Consider the following 18,577-nt stretch of genomic DNA (forward strand, 5'->3'; position numbering starts at 1 on the left):
AGGCTTCTAATTTACTCCTTCAAATTTCTAAATTCCACCAAACTTCAGAACAGCAAAAAGAGAGAAAAAAAAAATCTCACCTTTTCAAAGAATTGGACAGAGCTTTTTGCATGTGACTGATCTCCGGGAGAGCAGGTAATTTGTGTTAAACAACTGATTGACATGCTAGCCCTGGGCGTTTTCCTAAGAGAAACCGGGGCAAGAGCACAGCTCCTGAGGCGGCAGCCACTTTCCCCCTAAAGTGGATCAAACTACACATTCCAGCAGTGAGTCTGACAAGGAAGGGGGGAAGCTCGTCCCACATTACACTCTCCTGATTCAGGAATACAGGGGAAAACCCCTCGCTGGCGGGTTTCTGTTTCCCTGCAAACAGGGGTTTGTCCTTCTGTTGAACTTTCACCTCCCGAACTCGCCTTCTTTCATTGGACAAAGTGCGGAAAGAAAGAGGAGAGACCGAGGGAGGACGGGAGAGAGGGAGAAAGGGGGCTGAAAACACCACCCCCACCTCCCCCTCCTTCAACTGTCACTGATGGCAAAACACTTTCACTTTTAACTGGAGGAAACTCACATCCTTGCCTACCCTCTCTCTTTCCTTCTGTATTTTTAGCTCAGAAACCAAGCAAATAGCCATCGCATTCCTATCTTCGTCCCTAGTTGTTAACACTCTCCCTCTCGCTTTTTTTCCGGTGGCTGAATGGGCCCCCCATTTCCCCATCTTCTGAGGAATCCTCCCCTCCCCCATGCCCCTTATTTTTCCAGGTCTTTCTTGCCAGATTCCTCTTTTGCCAGGGACTGCTCTGGCGTTCCCTTCCTCTCTCTAGTCTGTGGGGCTCTGCCTCCCTCTCCTCTTCCCCATCCAGTCTGGACGCCCCTCACTCCCATCTCCCGGGAACCCCCCCTCCCTCCAGGCTGTGCCCCTCTCCCCCCCAGCTTTGGCAATTGCGATTTTTTTTTCTTTTCTTTCTTTCTTTTTTTTTTTTTTTTGCTGCGAGCCTTGTTGTTTACCCAGCAGGTGGATGTGACGTCAGGGACGCACAACAGCAAAAATAACAACATCTCCCTCCGCGACGTGTTGGCCTCTCTCGCGCGCCTTATTTATTTATTTGTTCCGGGAGGCCGGGGGGAGCCGGGTGGGCGCCAGTGCCCGTGTGGCCCAGGGAGGGGGCGCGGCGGCTCGCGCTCTGGGGGTGCCGGGGGGCCTTGGGGACGCGTGAGGCGGAGGGGGGGCCCTGGCAGGAGGCCGGGAGGCGGGCTGGGGAGCGCCCCCAGGCCGGCGCTCCCCGCGCCTCTGCCGCCGCCGCCGCCGCCACTGGCGCTGGCTGGGCTCCGGGAAGCTAGTCCGGAGCGGAGGAATCTATTGTTATTTATTGTGTGACGGTTGCATGCTGTACTCGCGGCGGCCCGGCCCTCGTCCGGGAGTGCGTGTGTGCGCGCGTGTGTGCGCGAGTGAGTGTGTGCGCGGGGGTGCGCGCGCGGGCGGGAGTGGGCGCGCGCGGGGAAAGGCCCGAAAACACCTTAGTTTGCACCGAGAGACCATTTGCAGCGGGTGAGTTTGTATTTTTCCATTTCTGCTCCACTTTTTCCCAAGCTGCCTCCTGCCTTGTTTCCGCCACTTTAAACAACAACAACAACCAGCACAAAAAAAAAAAAAAAAAAAAGAAAGAAAGAAAGAAAAAAGGAAAAAAAAAACTACTTTCCACCTTCAGGCTCCACGTGCATCTCCCCCCGCCCTCCCCTCTCAGCCTCTCTCCCCCCCGGCCCGGGCCCAGGCTCTAGGGTGGGGGGGGGGGTTGGGCCGCGCGGGGGTTGGGGGGGCCTCCGGCGGCTGCGCCCGCACGCTTGGGTCTATTTCCATAAGTCAAATGAGGGTGGGGGGGGGGGAGGCGGCGGCGGCGAGGCGAAATCGTCTTCCCCTCGGCCCCTTCACGGCCGGCTCTGCGCTCTGGGCGATCGCCGCGGGGAGAGAAATCAATAAGCCCAGGCCGCCTGGCGCAACTTTCGGTGTCGGGCGTCGGGGTGCCAGCCGAGAAGCCGGGCCGGCGCGGGGCCGGGGTCGACTCTGTGGCGGGAGGGGGCGCGCGCCGGGAGCCTCTGGAGCCTGAAGTTGGGACTTGGAGCAAACTTTTTCCCTTCGCTCTCCGCGAGTGTGTGCCCCTCGGTGCCCCCGGATTGTAATGACGGGATGCCCGCACCCTGGGCCCCGCGCCTCGGGACATCCCCGGTGCCACACGCGCCTGGCCCCGAACCTAACGGCGGGGACACTCCGCCGCCGACCCCCGGAGCACCGAAAACTCGGACACACACTCGCGCACCCCGAGCTAGACACGCACCCTCACGCGCACTCGACCCCAAGAACCCAGCCTTGCCGCGGACCGGCCCGCGACAGACGTGGCCAGCTCCGCGGGTGGGAGTGGGAACCGGGTGCGCTGCGGGGAGTCGCCGCGTCGGGTCTCCTCCCCTCCACCACACACACTTTCGGGGTTTACTCTCCTTTGAAGCTTGGGGTACCGGGGGGTTTCCCAAGCCTGGATCTGTCCTGAGACGCGCGGGAGCCGCCGCGTCCTTCTGGCCCTGTCCCGGCGGCCGATGGCTCTCCATCCCTCGGCAGCACGCCGCCTTCCTCCCGAGCTCCCCGCGCTCCATCCCCATCCCGCAGAGGACTCAGCTGAGCCGGCAGCCCGGACTGCGTGCGCTTCGGGTGGGGACGGCGGCCGCGGCGGCGCCGGGAGCAGAGTTTGCCAGTTGCCTCGGGGTCGCGGTCATTCGCTGCCTCCGCCTCCCCTCGCCCCCGCCTCCCGCCCCCCTCCTCTCCAGATACCGCCGCTCGGAAACTTTGATTCCTTCTCCTTTTTTGCCCTCGGCGAGTCCCCCTCCCCACCTGTTGTGAGCTCCGCCTCGGTCCCCGGAGACTGGCGGTGACACAGGCGGGCGCCGGGGAGCTCCGCGCCCAGAAACAAAGTCGCATGCCCCCTCCCCAGTGTTTGCTTCGAAATCGCAGCCTGCAGCCCCCCCCCCCTTTCCCGCGCAGCTCCCGCCCCTGTGAGAATAAGGACTAAATAAACAGTTGTAACTTCAAACCTTGCGCCTGCGATCGTATCCCTTTCCCACCCCCTTCCCCCTTCCTCCCCCCTCCTTTTTTGTTGTTGCAACTTTGTAAGATCCTGGGGAAGGTGCTGAGACTTTGCCTCGGGCCGATTTCCCGGTCTCGGGATCCTTGCAGGGATTCCCTAAGCCACATCCTCCTTTCCGTCCACCCGCACTCGCGGGTCCTCCTAGTCCGCCGCCCTCTCTGTCTTGGCCCCCCAGCCTAATCACTTATCCCACCCCCCTCAGTTCCCCCCAACCTGCGTCGGGAAGACTTGCTGAGGGTCGCCCTGGTTTCTTGTCGACCGCAGAACCCGAAAGTTTGCAAGAGGAAGAGAGCGCGCGGCGAGCAAGCGGGCAAGGGGCAGCGGCAGCGGCGCCGGGGACCATGGTGCTGCCGGCGCCTCCTCCGCGGGCGTGAAGGCGGCGCTCCCACTCCCTCCCCGGACTCTGCGGGTAAGTCGAGGCGGCCGCGGGCGCCGGGGCGAGAACGCGGGCGGGGGCAACGGATACCCTAGAGCCCCCGGGGGCTCTCTGCTCAAAGCGCCAGCATGGGCGGCGCGAGCGTAGGGATGAGGCACCCGGAGCCAGGAATGTGCCCATCCTCAAGCTGGTAGGTGCTTCGAAATACTGGACTTTCTCCTCTTTTTTCCCCCCTTTCCTAAATCCGAGAATCTGGAGATCAAAGTTTAGCGTGGAGTGTAAAGTGCTCCGATAAAATATGGTGACATCTCTCGCCCCCCCTTTCTCACCCCACTCCCCTCTTATAACTATTAATTATTTCCAAGTCATTGTGTCCAAATACCCTTGCCGGGCTGATTACAAAGTGTATTGATTTAGCCTGGGCTCATCCTACGCATTCGTTTTAATTCATTTTCCTTTTGCTTGACCAGAAAACCCGAAATGAAACTTATTTCTTCCTCTTACCAACACCCCGCCCCCCGCCCCCCCTCCCCAGCCCTCTTCTCTGAGGCTTGGGCAGAATAATGAAATTAATATAAACATTTCATTTGGTTGCATTTAAGCTTCTCCAGCCCACCTAGAAGGGGCTGGTGTTGCTCTCCTGTCCGGTCACAGGTATTTTGTAAGTTCGGATTTCCTTTTCTGTTACTGCTTTTTAAACAGGAATGCTGGAAGGGCATTCTGTATTCCTTTTAAAAGGAGTCTATACCTTGAAACCGTCTACACTTTACCTTTGGTTGTCCGCAGGCTTTAGGATTTAGGGCTTGCACAATAGCTGAATTGAAAAAACCTGAAGGATATTTAAGGGATTTTTTTCTACAGCTGAAAATATATTGAAGAATCTCTGCAAATTTTTACCTTCTATCTCCTTTCCTTCGTTTTCCCATAGTGATAATCAGTTTGGGGGAAGAAGATGTCTTAACTAGAATTTGAAGAGAAATGGTGAGAGTTCAGGTGTTTTCTACTCAGGGTTAGCCTGCATAATTGAGACAGACGAGTTGCTGTTATTTTCAGTTCCAGAGAGAAATGTATCAAATCTTTTTTAGAATTCCACTGGAGTTTTGACTCTCAAAGTGGAAATACCCATCTTTTTGAGTCCAGGAAAAGAAAATTGGGCTTACAGTTTCAGAGATTTGGAATGTTTTTTTTTTCCTCCCTGACTTTTCTACTTGAAACATCTCATAATTAAAGAGCATTAAAAATATAAAAAGGAACTCAACTAGTTATCATTCAAAAGATGTCAGCTAAAATCTCACTGCAAAGGGGGGGGGGAGGTTTAGCATCTTACCACTGGCTGCCTTTTCCCCCCTTAGACTTTGGATTAGTCATTGTATGAGAGAGAGAAAAAGAAATCAGTTTTTTTTTTTTTTTTTTTTTTTTGGAAAAGTAAACAGCCTCCAACTGCTGAACCTTGACACCCCAAATTAAGGAAGCAGGAGAGATCAAACAGAACTGCTGCTGGGTTGTTGTCAGGAGCTCTACATGGAGAACCCTGGACTATTCGATCAAGCAGCAGAGCTATATATATTCAGTAATGCAGAAATGGACCATTGCAAATGCTGATCTTTGTTGTGCAAGCTAAGGCTCACTTGGAAGGAAATACTCGGCCCTCTCTAGGCAGCATTTGAGTTCCTTATAGATGTCGAGTTGCTAAATAAGTTATTTTTCTAATACAGTCTTGTTTATGAAAAGCATGCACGCAAAAAGGTATGGAACGAATATTAAGTCTTCCAGAGGCTGCCTTGCTACCCAGAACTGTGGAGTGGAATTCTTTTTACCAACATTAGACTCCTACACTAGAGTTAGGTAACATTTTCTCACATCAAGTTTAGAAGATCTGCCTTGTCAGGAAAGCCAAGGTTTTGTATGTGAGGGTTTAAATCTGATGTGAAGCTTAAAAAAAAAAAAAAAAAAAAATCCCTGGTGATGAAGTTTTGTGTCAGCCCACTCTTGGAATTTAAAAAGGCGAGAGGGAGCATTCTCCAGATTAGACATAACCTCTTTTTTTAGATTGACATTCAATATGACCACGTTGCTACTTTTATTCAAGTTCTCTGTAACTTGTCCTTGCTTGTTGTCTAGGAAAATTTAACTGCTTTACATTTTTAAAGGGAGTAGTAACAGCAATTACTTTAGCATTTTGTTTTCACAGGTTTATCAAAGTATAATGAAAGCAACATCAACTATTCAAATTAACTATCTCAAATTAAAGGGGTTATATTGCTGGAGATGTCTGTAAGATTTTGTATTTATATTTAAATGCTGGAGTAAAAACTGTAACACTTTTTTTTTTTTTTTGCTATAAACTATCCCCAAATTAAATGTCATTTTTAATTACGTAGAACAAAGTAGGAAATAGGACAAGTAAACACATAAAGAAGAATAAAAATGATTGTCATTTAAGGATTGCATTTTTAATTAACGTGTCGATCACACAGTAAGCACTTTATGTTTTTTTATGTCAGAGTTTCATAACCATAGTGCCCAACATGTTTCAAAGTGTGTAGCTTTTATTGGATATATCTTTTATTGTATAATTAAACAATGTGAGTTAAACATACACATGGATGCTATTGGGCAATTCTGTGCAATATGTAATGTTTTTTAAAAAGCTGTAAATATTTTCTAGTTAAATCATTTGAACCAACAATAACAAAAGTTGACTGGGTTAATATTGAGCCGAGGTATGGTTTTCTGTTACTAAGTTTTTCCTTGGCTTCTCTTAAGACTCTACCCCTGGCCTTGTATATTTGCATTCTCAGGCTCTATTGAAGGATATGTCTGGTTTCAGGAGTTGTTTAAGTTAACAAAAGAATTGTGATATTTCCTAAAGGAATATATTTATACCACAGCACGTCCAATGCCCACGTTAAGAAAGTGAAGGGAGAATACAGCAGATGTGACAACTTCTTTTGAACCCAGCTTCCTCTTTGCAGGCGATCTTATTGTGCTGTTTATTTAGTTTTCATGTTTTACTTAAGACTCAAACTCAATTTTGAAATGTTATCTTGTAAGACGCCGCATCACAAAAAAGTATGTGTATTCAGACAATGTTAGTTGTTATCATACCGATTACATTTCAGTGAGTATGCCAAGAATATTTACAGGGCATTGCAGGAGTTCTGTCTTTTAAAAATAATTTTAGGCACACGTTAATAAAATTTAAATAGATTGCAGGCTGTCAGAAAATAGTATAAATTTTGTTTATGATTCAGTTACTTTAAGGTACTTACATTAAAGAAACTCATTTAACCCCTGACTGAAGAGCATTAAGAAGGGAGGGAAGCCCTCCAAAGAGCTCCCACTGCCCTTTGCTCTCCTGATAATCTTAAATTACTACAATTTAATTGCAACTTCAAGGCATTGAGCATGAGCTGTTTCTGTGGGGCTGAGAAAGGGTTTTGAGAGCATAGCTAGATTTGCACAGGTGGTATTTTTGTTTTTCAAAAAAATGTTTTTGCTAAGGGCTCTTTCTTTTCCTTTCTTATCCTGTTAGGTGTCCTACTCCTTTTATAGAATTCAGTCATATTAAATGCCATTTTTGCTAAGCCAGCTTTTTTTTTTTCTATGTTTTTTGGACCTAGAGTGTATAAAGGTCTCAAGCAAGTAGAGGTTTGTTTTCTAAAGAAAATAACCTTATGAGAGGCATCTGCTGAATAGACATGAGCCAACATATACTTTTACTATTTGCAGGGGATTTTTTTTTTTCTTCAGTTGATGGTAGTAATCCCACCAGGTGATCAAACACTGAATTTGTGAATCAAGCCAGCAAGCCAAGTAAGTTTGCATTTGGGCCTGTGTATTTCCTAAATGATCTTTCTTGTGACTACTTGCATTGGTCTTTAGGTCACTTTGCCATAACGCATGCTGTCCAAGGAGCCATCTTAAACTGATTTTTTAAAAACATTTCTCTTCCATGGTACTCACATGAATTAAGGTTAGAGGTGCCAAAAGCTGGAAGATCGGCAGGCCATGAGATGAGACGAATTCCTGAAACAGGGGAAAACCTGGCCAAATATGGGGTATCTTATGCATGACAGTTGTTTCCCCCCCCCCCCCCCCGGGACATACGTAGTTTATTTCAGTGTGCATGTGACGATGTGGTTAATGGAAATTAAGCATATTTGGCTTGTGTCGCCAACCTAAAAATAAATGTTGTAAGGAATGTTTGATTTCAAGAAGTGCTTTGGTTTTTCATCCTATAGATAATGTTCTTGCAATTATGGCTACAAGGCTGGTATTCTGGAAAGAGGAAGTACAGTGGGGTAAAGTGCATGGCAGTCAGGGGAGACAGTGTTCTTTGTTTCTTTAGTAAATTATTCTTATTAATTACAGTCAGTTTGTGCTAAGGCATTTTTCGGGTTGTATTTAGAAGCCAGCTCCCATTCAGGAGAAGGTTGTGCCAGAAGCTGTATCCTTTCCCTCGTGGTCTTGTACCCAGTCATGAGATCTATTGACCAAATTAGCTGTGGATGTCTCTGCAAGGCTTGTTTTTCTTTTTGAAATCCCTTGATGGCAGTTTTTAATATAAGCCCTGCCTTGTGCACAACAGGTGTTTGTTTGGTAGTTATTTTATGGGATTTAAAGTGAGAAAAACATTTCCTACTTAGCCAGCCCCTGGGAGAGTGAACTGCCTAAGAGAAAGACCCTGGTACCTGAGGAAGTGTAGATGGGTGTTTCCTGAAAGCTCTGCACCAGCTGTGTTGTTTAAAAAAAGGTGGGGGAGGGGGCTCAATTTAGTGGCTTGATATTTGCAATTAAGTTGTAGTAATTCAAGATTACCGGAATAGTGCAAAGGGCAGTGGGGACTTTTTAGTGGTCTTCTCTTGACGCTTAAAGCTGCTCAGTCATGGGGTTAAATTAGTTTCTTCAGTCTGAGTACTTAAAGTAACTAAATCGTAAACAAAATTTATATTAGATCCTGACAACTAATAATCTATTTAAATTACATTAAAGTATCTAGGCAAAAATTTAATTAAAGACAGAAGTACTGTCAAGCCCTGTAAATATCTTGACAGGTCTACTCGAATGGAACTGATATCACGAAATATTTACATATGTCTGGTGTGTTCGGGAACATCTCGGCAGTGCCTGTGCAAAGCTAATTGCACTTTCTTTCCAAATCACATTTTTAATAAAATAGTTTTTTTTTTTTTTAAAGAAAAGGAACATGAATACATACAGAATTGTGTTCAAGTGTTCTGTGTACTATTTAGTCCTCTCTCCTTAGGAGCACTCTGATGGGTGTATTTCCTCTAACTGCTGCTGATTCAGACAAGCAGCTGAAATGGAGGGATCACTGACTACAAAACTCATGTCGTTCTGTTTTATTTCAACAGTTTGTAGCTATCAGAGGTTAGTGTGTTATGGGACAGTTTACTGAGGGAAAAAAAAGGGTATGAGCGTGGCTTTATTAGGTTCCTGTTTAAATTAATTAAATAGAATAGATTCACTTAGGATGGGACAAAGGTTTTTCTCCTGATTTGTTTATTTGGAAATATTTATTTCTCAGTAGTAAGTCAGGTAGACATCTCCATTTTGCTAGATTATTTGATTTTAACTGATATTGTGATCAGCTTTATTTACTAGGGCCTGAATAATATTTCTAGCATCAGGCTCAAAAACTGAATTCCTGAGGTTTCTTTTTTTCCTCCCTTCCAGCTCTGCATTTGAGTCATAATGTGATTTTTTCTCTGCTCCAGGTTTCCTGTCTGTGAATTAAGGGTAGTATTTGAAGGTATGTTCTTCGAGCTTAGTGATCTCATGGCACAGGTGCTGTGTTATTACTCAAATTCTTTAAGACGTTCTTCTTGCTCTCCGGACATTGACCACAGCTCTTGCGGGGGAGGATGCGGTATGTGTTCTGCCTGTGTTTCTCCTGTCCCAGAGCCCTGAGTTGGTGATGTCTGATCAGAGGTGTTGGCAGCCTCCTCTCCTGGGGACAGGTGAGCACAGAGATGGAACACAGATGCTCGTGTGAAGTGGAAGGAAGTTGCAGTTGGTCCTAATTCAACATGTTTCAGAGGGGCACTTTGCTCACCCGTTTGCGGGTCATTGTGTGTGTTTGTGTATGTGTCGGGGAGTTTTATTAAAATACAGATTCTTGGATCGGAATTTTTGCTGACTGATGAGAGAGAATGCATTTTAAACGAACTTCCCCTGGTAATTCTGAAGCATGCTGAACAGAGGACCGTGTGGACCAAGTGATTTATCCTGCTAGAGATTCTGGAACTGAAATCTTTATCTTCTTTTGGATTTTACCGATGCATTTTTTGTTCTATCTCGACGCCTGTATTATTTTTAATGAGTTCGGATTTCCATTAAGAATCAAAACTGGTGGTTTTTTTTAAGCATGTACGAATATTGGAATCACGGCGGAGCTCTGGTTCCAGTCACAGACGTAGTTGCGCTGCTCCTGGATGTGCCATATCTGGGGTGGGGCCAGCATTTGCATTTTGAAAAAGCTCCCCACATGATTCTCATACCCACCAAAGTGGGAGAACTGGACTCCTCAATTGTCAGAGTTGGACGGAAGCCTACAACTCTTCCGAAGGGTTTAACTTTACTGTTTGGACCTCATGAAATCTGAGAGGCATACGGGCTCCCTTTTGAGTCAGGCACCAAGAGAAACCTAGATACGTAGAGAAATAGAGGCAGAACACGAGCATCGCCGTTCCACAAAGCGGTAGGAAGAACCTGGAACATCAGTAGCTTTCACCTGTACCTGACGTTTCCTTTCACATTATGCCCTTTTTGCATCCATGTTTCCAGTGGGTGTTGTCATGTTGTAGCTGCCAATTAGTGTCAGATGGCTTTTCTGAAGTTTTTTTTTTTTTCTTAGTATTTCATCTTAATTTTTAAAATCTGAACTGTTTACTTATGAGAGTAACCCTGCTGGCACAAGTATTTCGATTTCCCTACGCCTCTTGGGACATTCCCTACCATTGTGTGTGATGGGGTCTGCAGGAATATTGATGGCAATAGCTTAGCCAATGATGCCACACAAATAAAGCAGAATTCTAAGGAGAGTGCATCCTACAAGATTAGGAGATAAAGGAAGATAAAATGCTAAGAAGGCTTGTTTAAGTATTCAGGGCTTCAGCTAAAGATCTAACCACTAAGATCAAAAGAGTTATTTAAATAAAAGTTGTACAGACATTTTTTGGGTCTGTATTAGTAACAGTGCCTTTTGAAGTTACCCAGTAAAGTGTTTATCTAAAATGCCCTCACCTAAATTAAAAAAAAAAAAAAAATTTCCATTTGGCTTTGGGTGTGGTTTGATTTTAATAGATACCAAAAAGTTGGCAATTGTGTTTATGTTTAGAACTTCTCAGTTGCTTTGGCTCTCGATTCCGGGTGGTATTTGGAATATTCCTATAATACAGAGTGCCTTTATTGTTGTTTGGGCCCTGAAGTACTTTTATAAAAAAATTGCTAATGGGTCAAGTTTTAAAACTAGCTGTCTCTACCCTTGAGTAAAGGGTTTCCATGAAAGATAAATGGAACTGATTGAAAAAATAGAAGGTGCTGTGGAAAAGGACGCGTGGTATTAGCACTGTCCCTGGTTGATGAAATCTACAGTGTGATGTTAAATCACTCCTCCTTGTTTGTGGAGAGGATGTTAATCATTTCATTAAGAAAGGTTAAGTAATTAACTGATTTATCATTAGGGAATCAATGGCAGACCCTTTTTAGTGATGTATTATAGAAATTTTCTAATAGAAAGTTTGCGGCATTTAATTGCTTGGAAAGAAGCGAGCTGGACCTTGAGAAGGTGGGGGTGGGGCATCTCTTACGTGCAACTGTAAATAATTTTGGAGAAGCTAGTCTATTAAAATAGAAAATTGTTCAGTTTCTGGTTTTCTTTTATGGCCTGCATCAGGCATGTTGTTGCAGACCTGCCGTTTTGCATGCCTTCTCTGGGTTTAGGAAGGGTTCAGCCGCTTAAATGTGTTCATGTTATTTTCTAAATAATGGCTTTTGTTGCAGTATGATGCGTGTTGACAGTAAATGTGCAGTCGTCACTTGGGTAAGCTTACAACAAATTCTTATACTTGTAGGAGCAAGCCGTCCTCCTCGACGCTGACTGGGGTGCTTCTCCCTTTTGTCTCACTGTCCTTATGGCGACTGCTGCTCAAGGTTTAAATATGCCAAGAAGGGGATGGGGATGGGATGTGGGGGGAATAAACTCCCCATCTGGCAAAGATTTACCTTTCCCTTATACCCTTATGTCCCCCAACCGTATACAAGGTGTGCTTCTAGCATATTCTTCGTGTGCACATATCCACTTCAACTCAAAATTAAAAAGACAATGTAAAGAGAGATCTGATTTCTGTGTTCGTTTTTGTTCGTTTCTCAGGACAGTCCCTTTTACTAACTAGAGAGATCCTCTCTGCCTCAGAGACGACTTGCCCGTCGCAGAGTACTGAGGTAGAAGAATTCTTTAAGGTAGTAATAAAGCACTTTTGAGAACACTGGACATGGGTTTTATATTGGGATGCAGTGCTTAGTATTGTAGCAAGTGCCCCAGTTGTTGAATAACATGTGATGTCTTGGCCTCAAGCACTTTGATCTTGAGTTGAGAATAACTTCTGATGAGAGAAAGCTGGCGGTTGTTTACAAAGCCATTTCTATTAAGACTGCGTACGACACCAAAAAGTGTAATTCAAAGAATAATTCGGTGATCACCCACGTACCTGCAGCTCAGCTTCAGGGAAGACACATTTCTGATCCAGGTTGAAGAGGCCCTTGGCATATCACCCCTCATCTTAACCTCTATCCCTGTCCCCTTGCAGGTGACCTCTGCTCTTGGCTGGCTGTTTTTCATCCGCTGGATTTCTTTACACTTTTAATACATATGCGTGTATTCCCCAAAATATAGGCTTTTCTTGTGTATGTTCCTGCTTCATATTGATGGTATCCTCCTGTACGCAATCTTTAATAACTTGCTTTTTTGTTGTTCCGTAGAGTTCGTAAAATTCATCCATGTGGGTACATGTAGCTGTATTTGATTCATTTTCCCACTTGAACCTTTTGAAGTGCTGAATAGTATTTGACACTAGTTCTTTATATTTAAACCCAGCCGCATTCTGCAATATTATACATGGAAAATTGAGGATTAATGTGAAACTATCAGTCCTGACTCAAATTGGATAATTTGTTCATTTGCCTGTGTGTTTTTTTTTTTTTTGGAGGGGTGGGGGGGGGGGGAAGGGAGCACTTTAAAATCAAACATTTACCAGGGAACTTGATTTAAAAAAAATAATATATCAAGTGGTTGATCTCTTACATTTAAGGGGGAAAAAAAAACAGACTAGGCATTCATCTGAAGGAGCCTAGCCATTTTCTCATTCTTATTTAAAGACTTGGCTTAGAACTTAGCAGTTACATATGCAGGGTAGCAAGTTAAAAAGCGATGTTTAATTAACAGGCGCTTTATACTTCTGTATCCTTGTTATGATATAGCACCTTGTTCTTCAGTGTAGAAAGTGATTTCTGCATATTTTAAAGGACTGGCATCTTTATGGTAAGAAAGCCATATAAATAAAGATATACTCAGATGAAAATCGGAACATGTTTTTAAAATAGTGTGTGTCTACTTTCAGCTCTGTTATCAAACTTGCTGCATAAGCCGGAGTTGATGCTCTGTGATTATGCTAATGACCAAAGGAATCGATGAGGCGCGACTAGATGAAATCAGTGGTGTAACCAGAGAGAGTTATCAGTTTTTTTGTCATTAAATATTAGTGATAAATAATACACTGTTCATTTTGAGTAGATAGAACATATTTAATTCTGATGTACAGAGTTTCGATTTAGGCAGGCTTATTGCTGAGTAAAATGATAATCTTTTGTAATTTAAGGGGAAAGATAAAAGGCGTTTGTGTTTGTGTCAGTGTGGCTAACTGACTTGGGCCATAGGAATGTTTACCTTGCCTGGCCAGGAAAGGCTGGAAAAAGTTTTTCTTTCCTCCTAAACAACCTGAATATTTGTACTGACGTTTTATTAGGAATATCAGGTACTCAATAAATAGCATAAATGACCAAAGATGTTAAACAAAATGTGTCTAAAGGTAGATAGTGTTTCCCCGAAGAATGGAGGAAAAATATAACAAAGGGGGAATGTTTGCACAACGCTCTTTTTAGCAGACTGGTGTGTTAAACAGGGACCATTAGAGTCCGTGTTACCATTAAACAATGGCTTTAATTAAAAAAAAAATTCTGAGTTTCTCATAACAAAGTTGTACTTGGCGATGGTTTATTTAAAGAGAAAGAATACTTGGAACTGAGCATCTTTTTCTAGGTCCCCGAAACCTTGTGAGAAAACATTGCCACTGCCTTCTTTGTTGCAAAGGGGTTTCTAAAGCATTTCTCCCTCAAAGACGTGCCTCCGCTGGACAGAGTTCAGCAGGTGCTTACTACCGTACAACAGTACCAAGTGACAGGAGAGAAAATCAAGGAATAATTAGCTGTGGTTTATAGGACATAGAGAGAGAGTGATTGAAGTCAATAAAAGCCGGAAATCAGATCGAAGGCTGCTGTGATGTTGCTGTTTAAAAATGCGTTGACGAAATGACTCTCTTGAAAGCAGACTCCCACCCTGGCTCGCGCCGTCCGACTGTGTTCTGCCATTTTCCTGTCCGCCGTCCTGTCCGTCCGTGTTGGCTCTTCCCAGCAATACCTCTGCTCTTCCAGCAGCGGCCTTCTCTGTGGTGAGGCAGGCCAATTGGGTCAACTTTTGTGATCTGGCAGATGTCCACTGGGAGCTCAGATCAGGCCAGGCTCATTTTTATGTGTGTCCAAAGCCAAGATTTCAACTTGGTGAAAGGCTGTGGAATTTATTTCCCAAAGTGCTGCCCAAACTCTGTTCTTCTTTTCTTCAACTGCCTCCTTGGGCTGAGATGATTGCTTAATGCTCTTAATTATGCTGGATCCCTCTGTATTTTTGAACACCTGTGCGTAATTCAGATCATGGGTGGTCACAGAGCCTGGCTCACCAAACAGCTTCTCTTTCGGAATGGGAAAATCCCAAGGAGCCTGACCATGCACTGTGTGTGAGGAGGCTGAGGAGAGATTTAAAGAGGATGAAACATTTCCCTTGAATTTCCATGGTGCCTTAGTTCTCTCACTGGGGAGAGTCTTACCATGAATACCTCAGAAATAGTGTTTTAAAAAAAACAAAACCAAAGTCTTAATACATTGCTGGTGGGAATGCGTAATTGTCATAGCCACTTTGGAAGATGGTTTGGTGGTTTCTTATAGAACTAAACATACTCTTTCCATACGATCCAGCAATTGCCCTACTTGGTATTTACCCAAAGGAGTTGAAAACTTGTGTCCAATAAAAACCTGCACACGAATGTTTGTAGCTCTTTATTCCTGGTCGCCAGAACTAGGAAGCAACCTAGATGTCCTTCAGCGTGTGAATGGATAAATAACAATCATGGTACATCTAGACAATGGAATATTCAGCACCAAGAAGAAATGAGGACACCTGGGCTGGCTCAGTGGAGCCTGTGACTCTTGACCTTGCGGTCCTGAGTTTGAGGCCCTCCCACCCCATTGGGCATAGAGATTACTTAGGGAAAAAAAAAAGAAGAAATGAGCTGTCAAGCTATGAAAAGACATGGAGGAATTTTCAGGGCATATCATGGTGTGCAAGACGCCCATCTGAAGAGGCTACTTACTGTATGACTCCGGCTGTATGGTATTCGGCAAAAGGTGAAACCGGGGGGATAGTAAATATATCAGTGGTTGCCCAGGGCTGGGAGAGACGGGTAAATAGAGCACAGGGCATTTGTAGGGTAGCAAAGATATTCTGTCTGATATGATAATGGTGGATGCATCTTATGATACATTTGTCCAAACTTCTCAAATGTACAACACCAGGAGTCAACCGTAATGTTGTAAACTGTGGCTTTGGGGGATCGTGACCTGTAATTGCAGGTTCATCAGTAGTAAGAGTTGTACCACTCTGGTGTGGGATGTTGATAACAGGAGGGGCTGGGTATGAGTGGGGCCAGGGGATATGGGAAATCTCTGTACCTTCCCTTTGATTTCCCTCTGCGCCTTAAACTGCACTGAAAAAGTAAGTCTTAAAAAAAAATTCGTGGGTTTTAAGATATCCATATCTTAAAATATATATACAGTCGTTTGTCCACTTAACCCATGCCGAATGAACATTACACGTTTCATGTGAGAACAATGAAGTAAGCAGGGGCCAGTTTGCTTTTGAGATGGGGTTTTAGTGTGGGAACTTTTTCAGCTGCTTTGATCCCCAGAGTGTGATCCTGTGAGAACTATGGAGTCCTCGGTGATGACCTAATCCAGGCCACCCCATGTCCATCAGGCTGTGGTTCAGAGAGGGGAACCGACTCTTCCCGAGCGTGGTAGCCACAGGGATCAAATCCAGCCTTGCTACCTGAGATAATATCCATATCTGTGTGGACACATTTATGCATATGTGTTTGGCTATATCTGAGCATGTGTGTGCCTGTATATCTATGCTTTAAAAAACAAAATTGAGGATAATACCCCATATTTCTATGCATTTATTCTGCTGTGTATCATAGTCTCTATACAATTGTTAGTAACTACTTGCTCTTCAAGTATATGCACATATATTTTCTTCCCCTGCCAAGAAACCCTTTTCCAGGGTAGCACCATAAGGACCAAATTGTCTCTTTGATGTTTGTAACGTCCATGGGACCAAAGAGTCACAAGGTTTTTCTTTGGAAACGTGTGCTACACCTGGGTGCTTATATACTGCTGCGTGTCTGTATGTTTGGGAGGTTTATGTTTTATTGTGAATAAAAGAGGATAGGTCAAGGATCGGGAACTGAGTTTTAGGTGAGTGGTCTAGATTTTTACAACCCCTTGAGGTCAGAATGCACCGTGCCCCGCCATCCCTTCATTAAACCCACTAGTGACACCTGTGTCTTTTCCATGGGTTCTGACAACCATACTGAGCATATTTTGCCTTGCCGGTTGGGTCGTGTATTAAGCGTGACATGAAGAAATGCTTGATCTGTGCATTAAATATCAATTTTTGAGAATCTACGACATCCCAGCCAGAAGGTCACATACAGTGTAAATAGCCCATGAAGCAAGTTATCTATAAAAAAAAAAAAATTCGAAGTAAACTCTGTCTTATGAGACTTTTGCAAATTCAAAGAAAAAACAAAAAAGTGGGGGTGTACCAGCTGTCCGATTTGTGGGGCCCAGTACAGAATTAAAATGTGGGGTTCCTTGTTAAATATTAAGAGTTTTTGGAGGGTGATAGCAGAACATTAAACCAAATTCAGGGCCCTCCTGAGTACGGAGCCTTGTATGGCAGCACTTGTCACACACCCGTGAGGCTGGCCCTGCTTGGAGTTTATAAACTGTCTTGCAGGGCTTTGCTTCTTGCACCAAGATTTCCTCCCCTGCAAAACAGGAAGACCAGGCTGGGACAGGCATGGCTGGCTGAGGCCCTCCTTTGCCACCCGCACTCGGCGATCTTGACTTCCTCTCCATTACTGAATCCAGATTGGGCTCCGGTTTTTGTTTTTGTTTAGTTTCAAGTTTTTATTTAAATTCCAGTTAGTTAACATATAGTGTAATATTCATTTCAGGGGGCTCAGTTTTGAAAGCATATTCCTCTCCGTGGGCTGTAAGAGCCGCTGAGTGTAAAATACTGGCCGTCTTCTGGAGTCGGTGTTCTCCGCAGGCTTTTTTGCAGGGTCCCGTGAGGGAAGCTAAGATCCTGTTCATGCTAGCTCTTTCTTTTATCCTTCTGAGTCTTTTCCCCAGGATCTTGCCACTTTGCCTCTACCTTCTGTCTTTGTTACCTTCCCTGTTCTTCACTGTCACCTGCCCTTGGCTTCATTCTGTCAGGGGCCTGTCGGACCCAGAACCTGAAGATAGCCTCAGAAAAGAGCTGCTGCTGTTTTCTTCCTTTTATCCCAAACTCTTAATTATTAAACAAGCAGTTTTATCTTGAGGGACTCTGGTTAGTTTCTTACCTTCAGGCATTACAAGCTCACGAGGCCCTGTGTCATAGAGATATGGTTGTCCCAAGCTGCACGAAATGCAAAAATTATCTTCTGGGGTATTCTCCCTCTGTACTGGGCAGTCAGGACACCCTCGCCGATGAAGGTGAGCTTCTGTAAGGTGGTTCAAGTCCAACAGTGTTCGAAGAAAATAATGGATTTGTTTTCCTTTGTGATAGTAGTACCAAGTTTTAGAATGGTAATGTAATTGGATGCTTCTGGAGTAGTTCCCCTTGAACCAGGTAGTTTTTGGTCTCTGCAGAAGTACGCACTGATTCTCTGCCCTTTGGTAGCTTCGTCCCCCCAAGCAAGTGGCTGAGTCTTTGAGGCAGTTCGTCTTAGTGGCAGTGACAGTGCCTGCCGTTCAGATTGATGGGAGGCGTAAGTGACAAATGTATGCAAAGCTCTTAACACAGAGCTTCTGGCTTGTCATAGACACTTGGTTTTTGGTGACTGTTTATTATTAACAGGAATGAGTCCTCTTACTGGATTTGTGTGTTATGAGAACAAGCTCTTGGAAGTTCAAACCCTCCTTTCTCTTTAGATTGTGTGATGGTGAAGTTGGGAGGACCCAGCAACCTCCCTCCCGTGCTTTCTTGCTTCGTCCACCTCTCCCCACGTGTTCCTCCCCACATCCTCTTCTCTCCCTCCTTCTTCATCCAGCAGGGTAGTTCTTCCTGACCTGATGGCATGCCACACTTTTGGAGGCAGTCTGAATGTTGGACAGTGGAGTTGTGGCCTGACAGGCCATCTCTGGGAGCCCAGAGAGAAGGCGTGTGCGTGCTTTCTGGGGAGGGGTGCGAGGAGTCTATTAGGAGCATCCCTGAGGCAAGACTGGAGGAAGTACTTTTCGTGTCTCCCTGGGCTTTTCAGGAAGCTCGAGATTGCTGGAAGCAGGTTGGCACCGGGGTCAGCCCACCTCCTTCAAGAAGAGACTGTTTCAGAATCAGTTGAGGACTGGTGCTTTTTCCACAGAGAAGAGCATCAACTACCCCCCCCCC

General features: G+C 45.0%; 1 protein-coding gene across 5 annotated transcripts in view; it reads left to right on the forward strand.

Annotated features, from left to right (window-relative positions):
- Positions 1-1,267: 1,267 nt before the first annotated feature.
- The window catches only part of FOXP1 (forkhead box P1), a 576,958-nt gene continuing 559,648 nt past the window's right edge, over positions 1,268-18,577 (forward strand). For 2 of the 5 annotated variants that reach the window (XM_040628561.1, XM_040628562.1), the window contains exons 1-3: positions 1,268-1,546; positions 3,396-3,540; positions 7,240-7,323. The gene's annotated coding sequence lies outside the window, so the exon portion shown is untranslated. The other 3 variants (XM_040628558.1, XM_040628559.1, XM_040628557.1) reach the window with 3 other exon arrangements.

Source organism: Ursus maritimus, unplaced genomic scaffold (genome assembly GCF_017311325.1).
Source record: "Ursus maritimus isolate PB19 unplaced genomic scaffold, ASM1731132v1 scaffold_14, whole genome shotgun sequence".
Classification (NCBI taxonomy): Eukaryota; Metazoa; Chordata; class Mammalia; order Carnivora; family Ursidae; genus Ursus; species Ursus maritimus.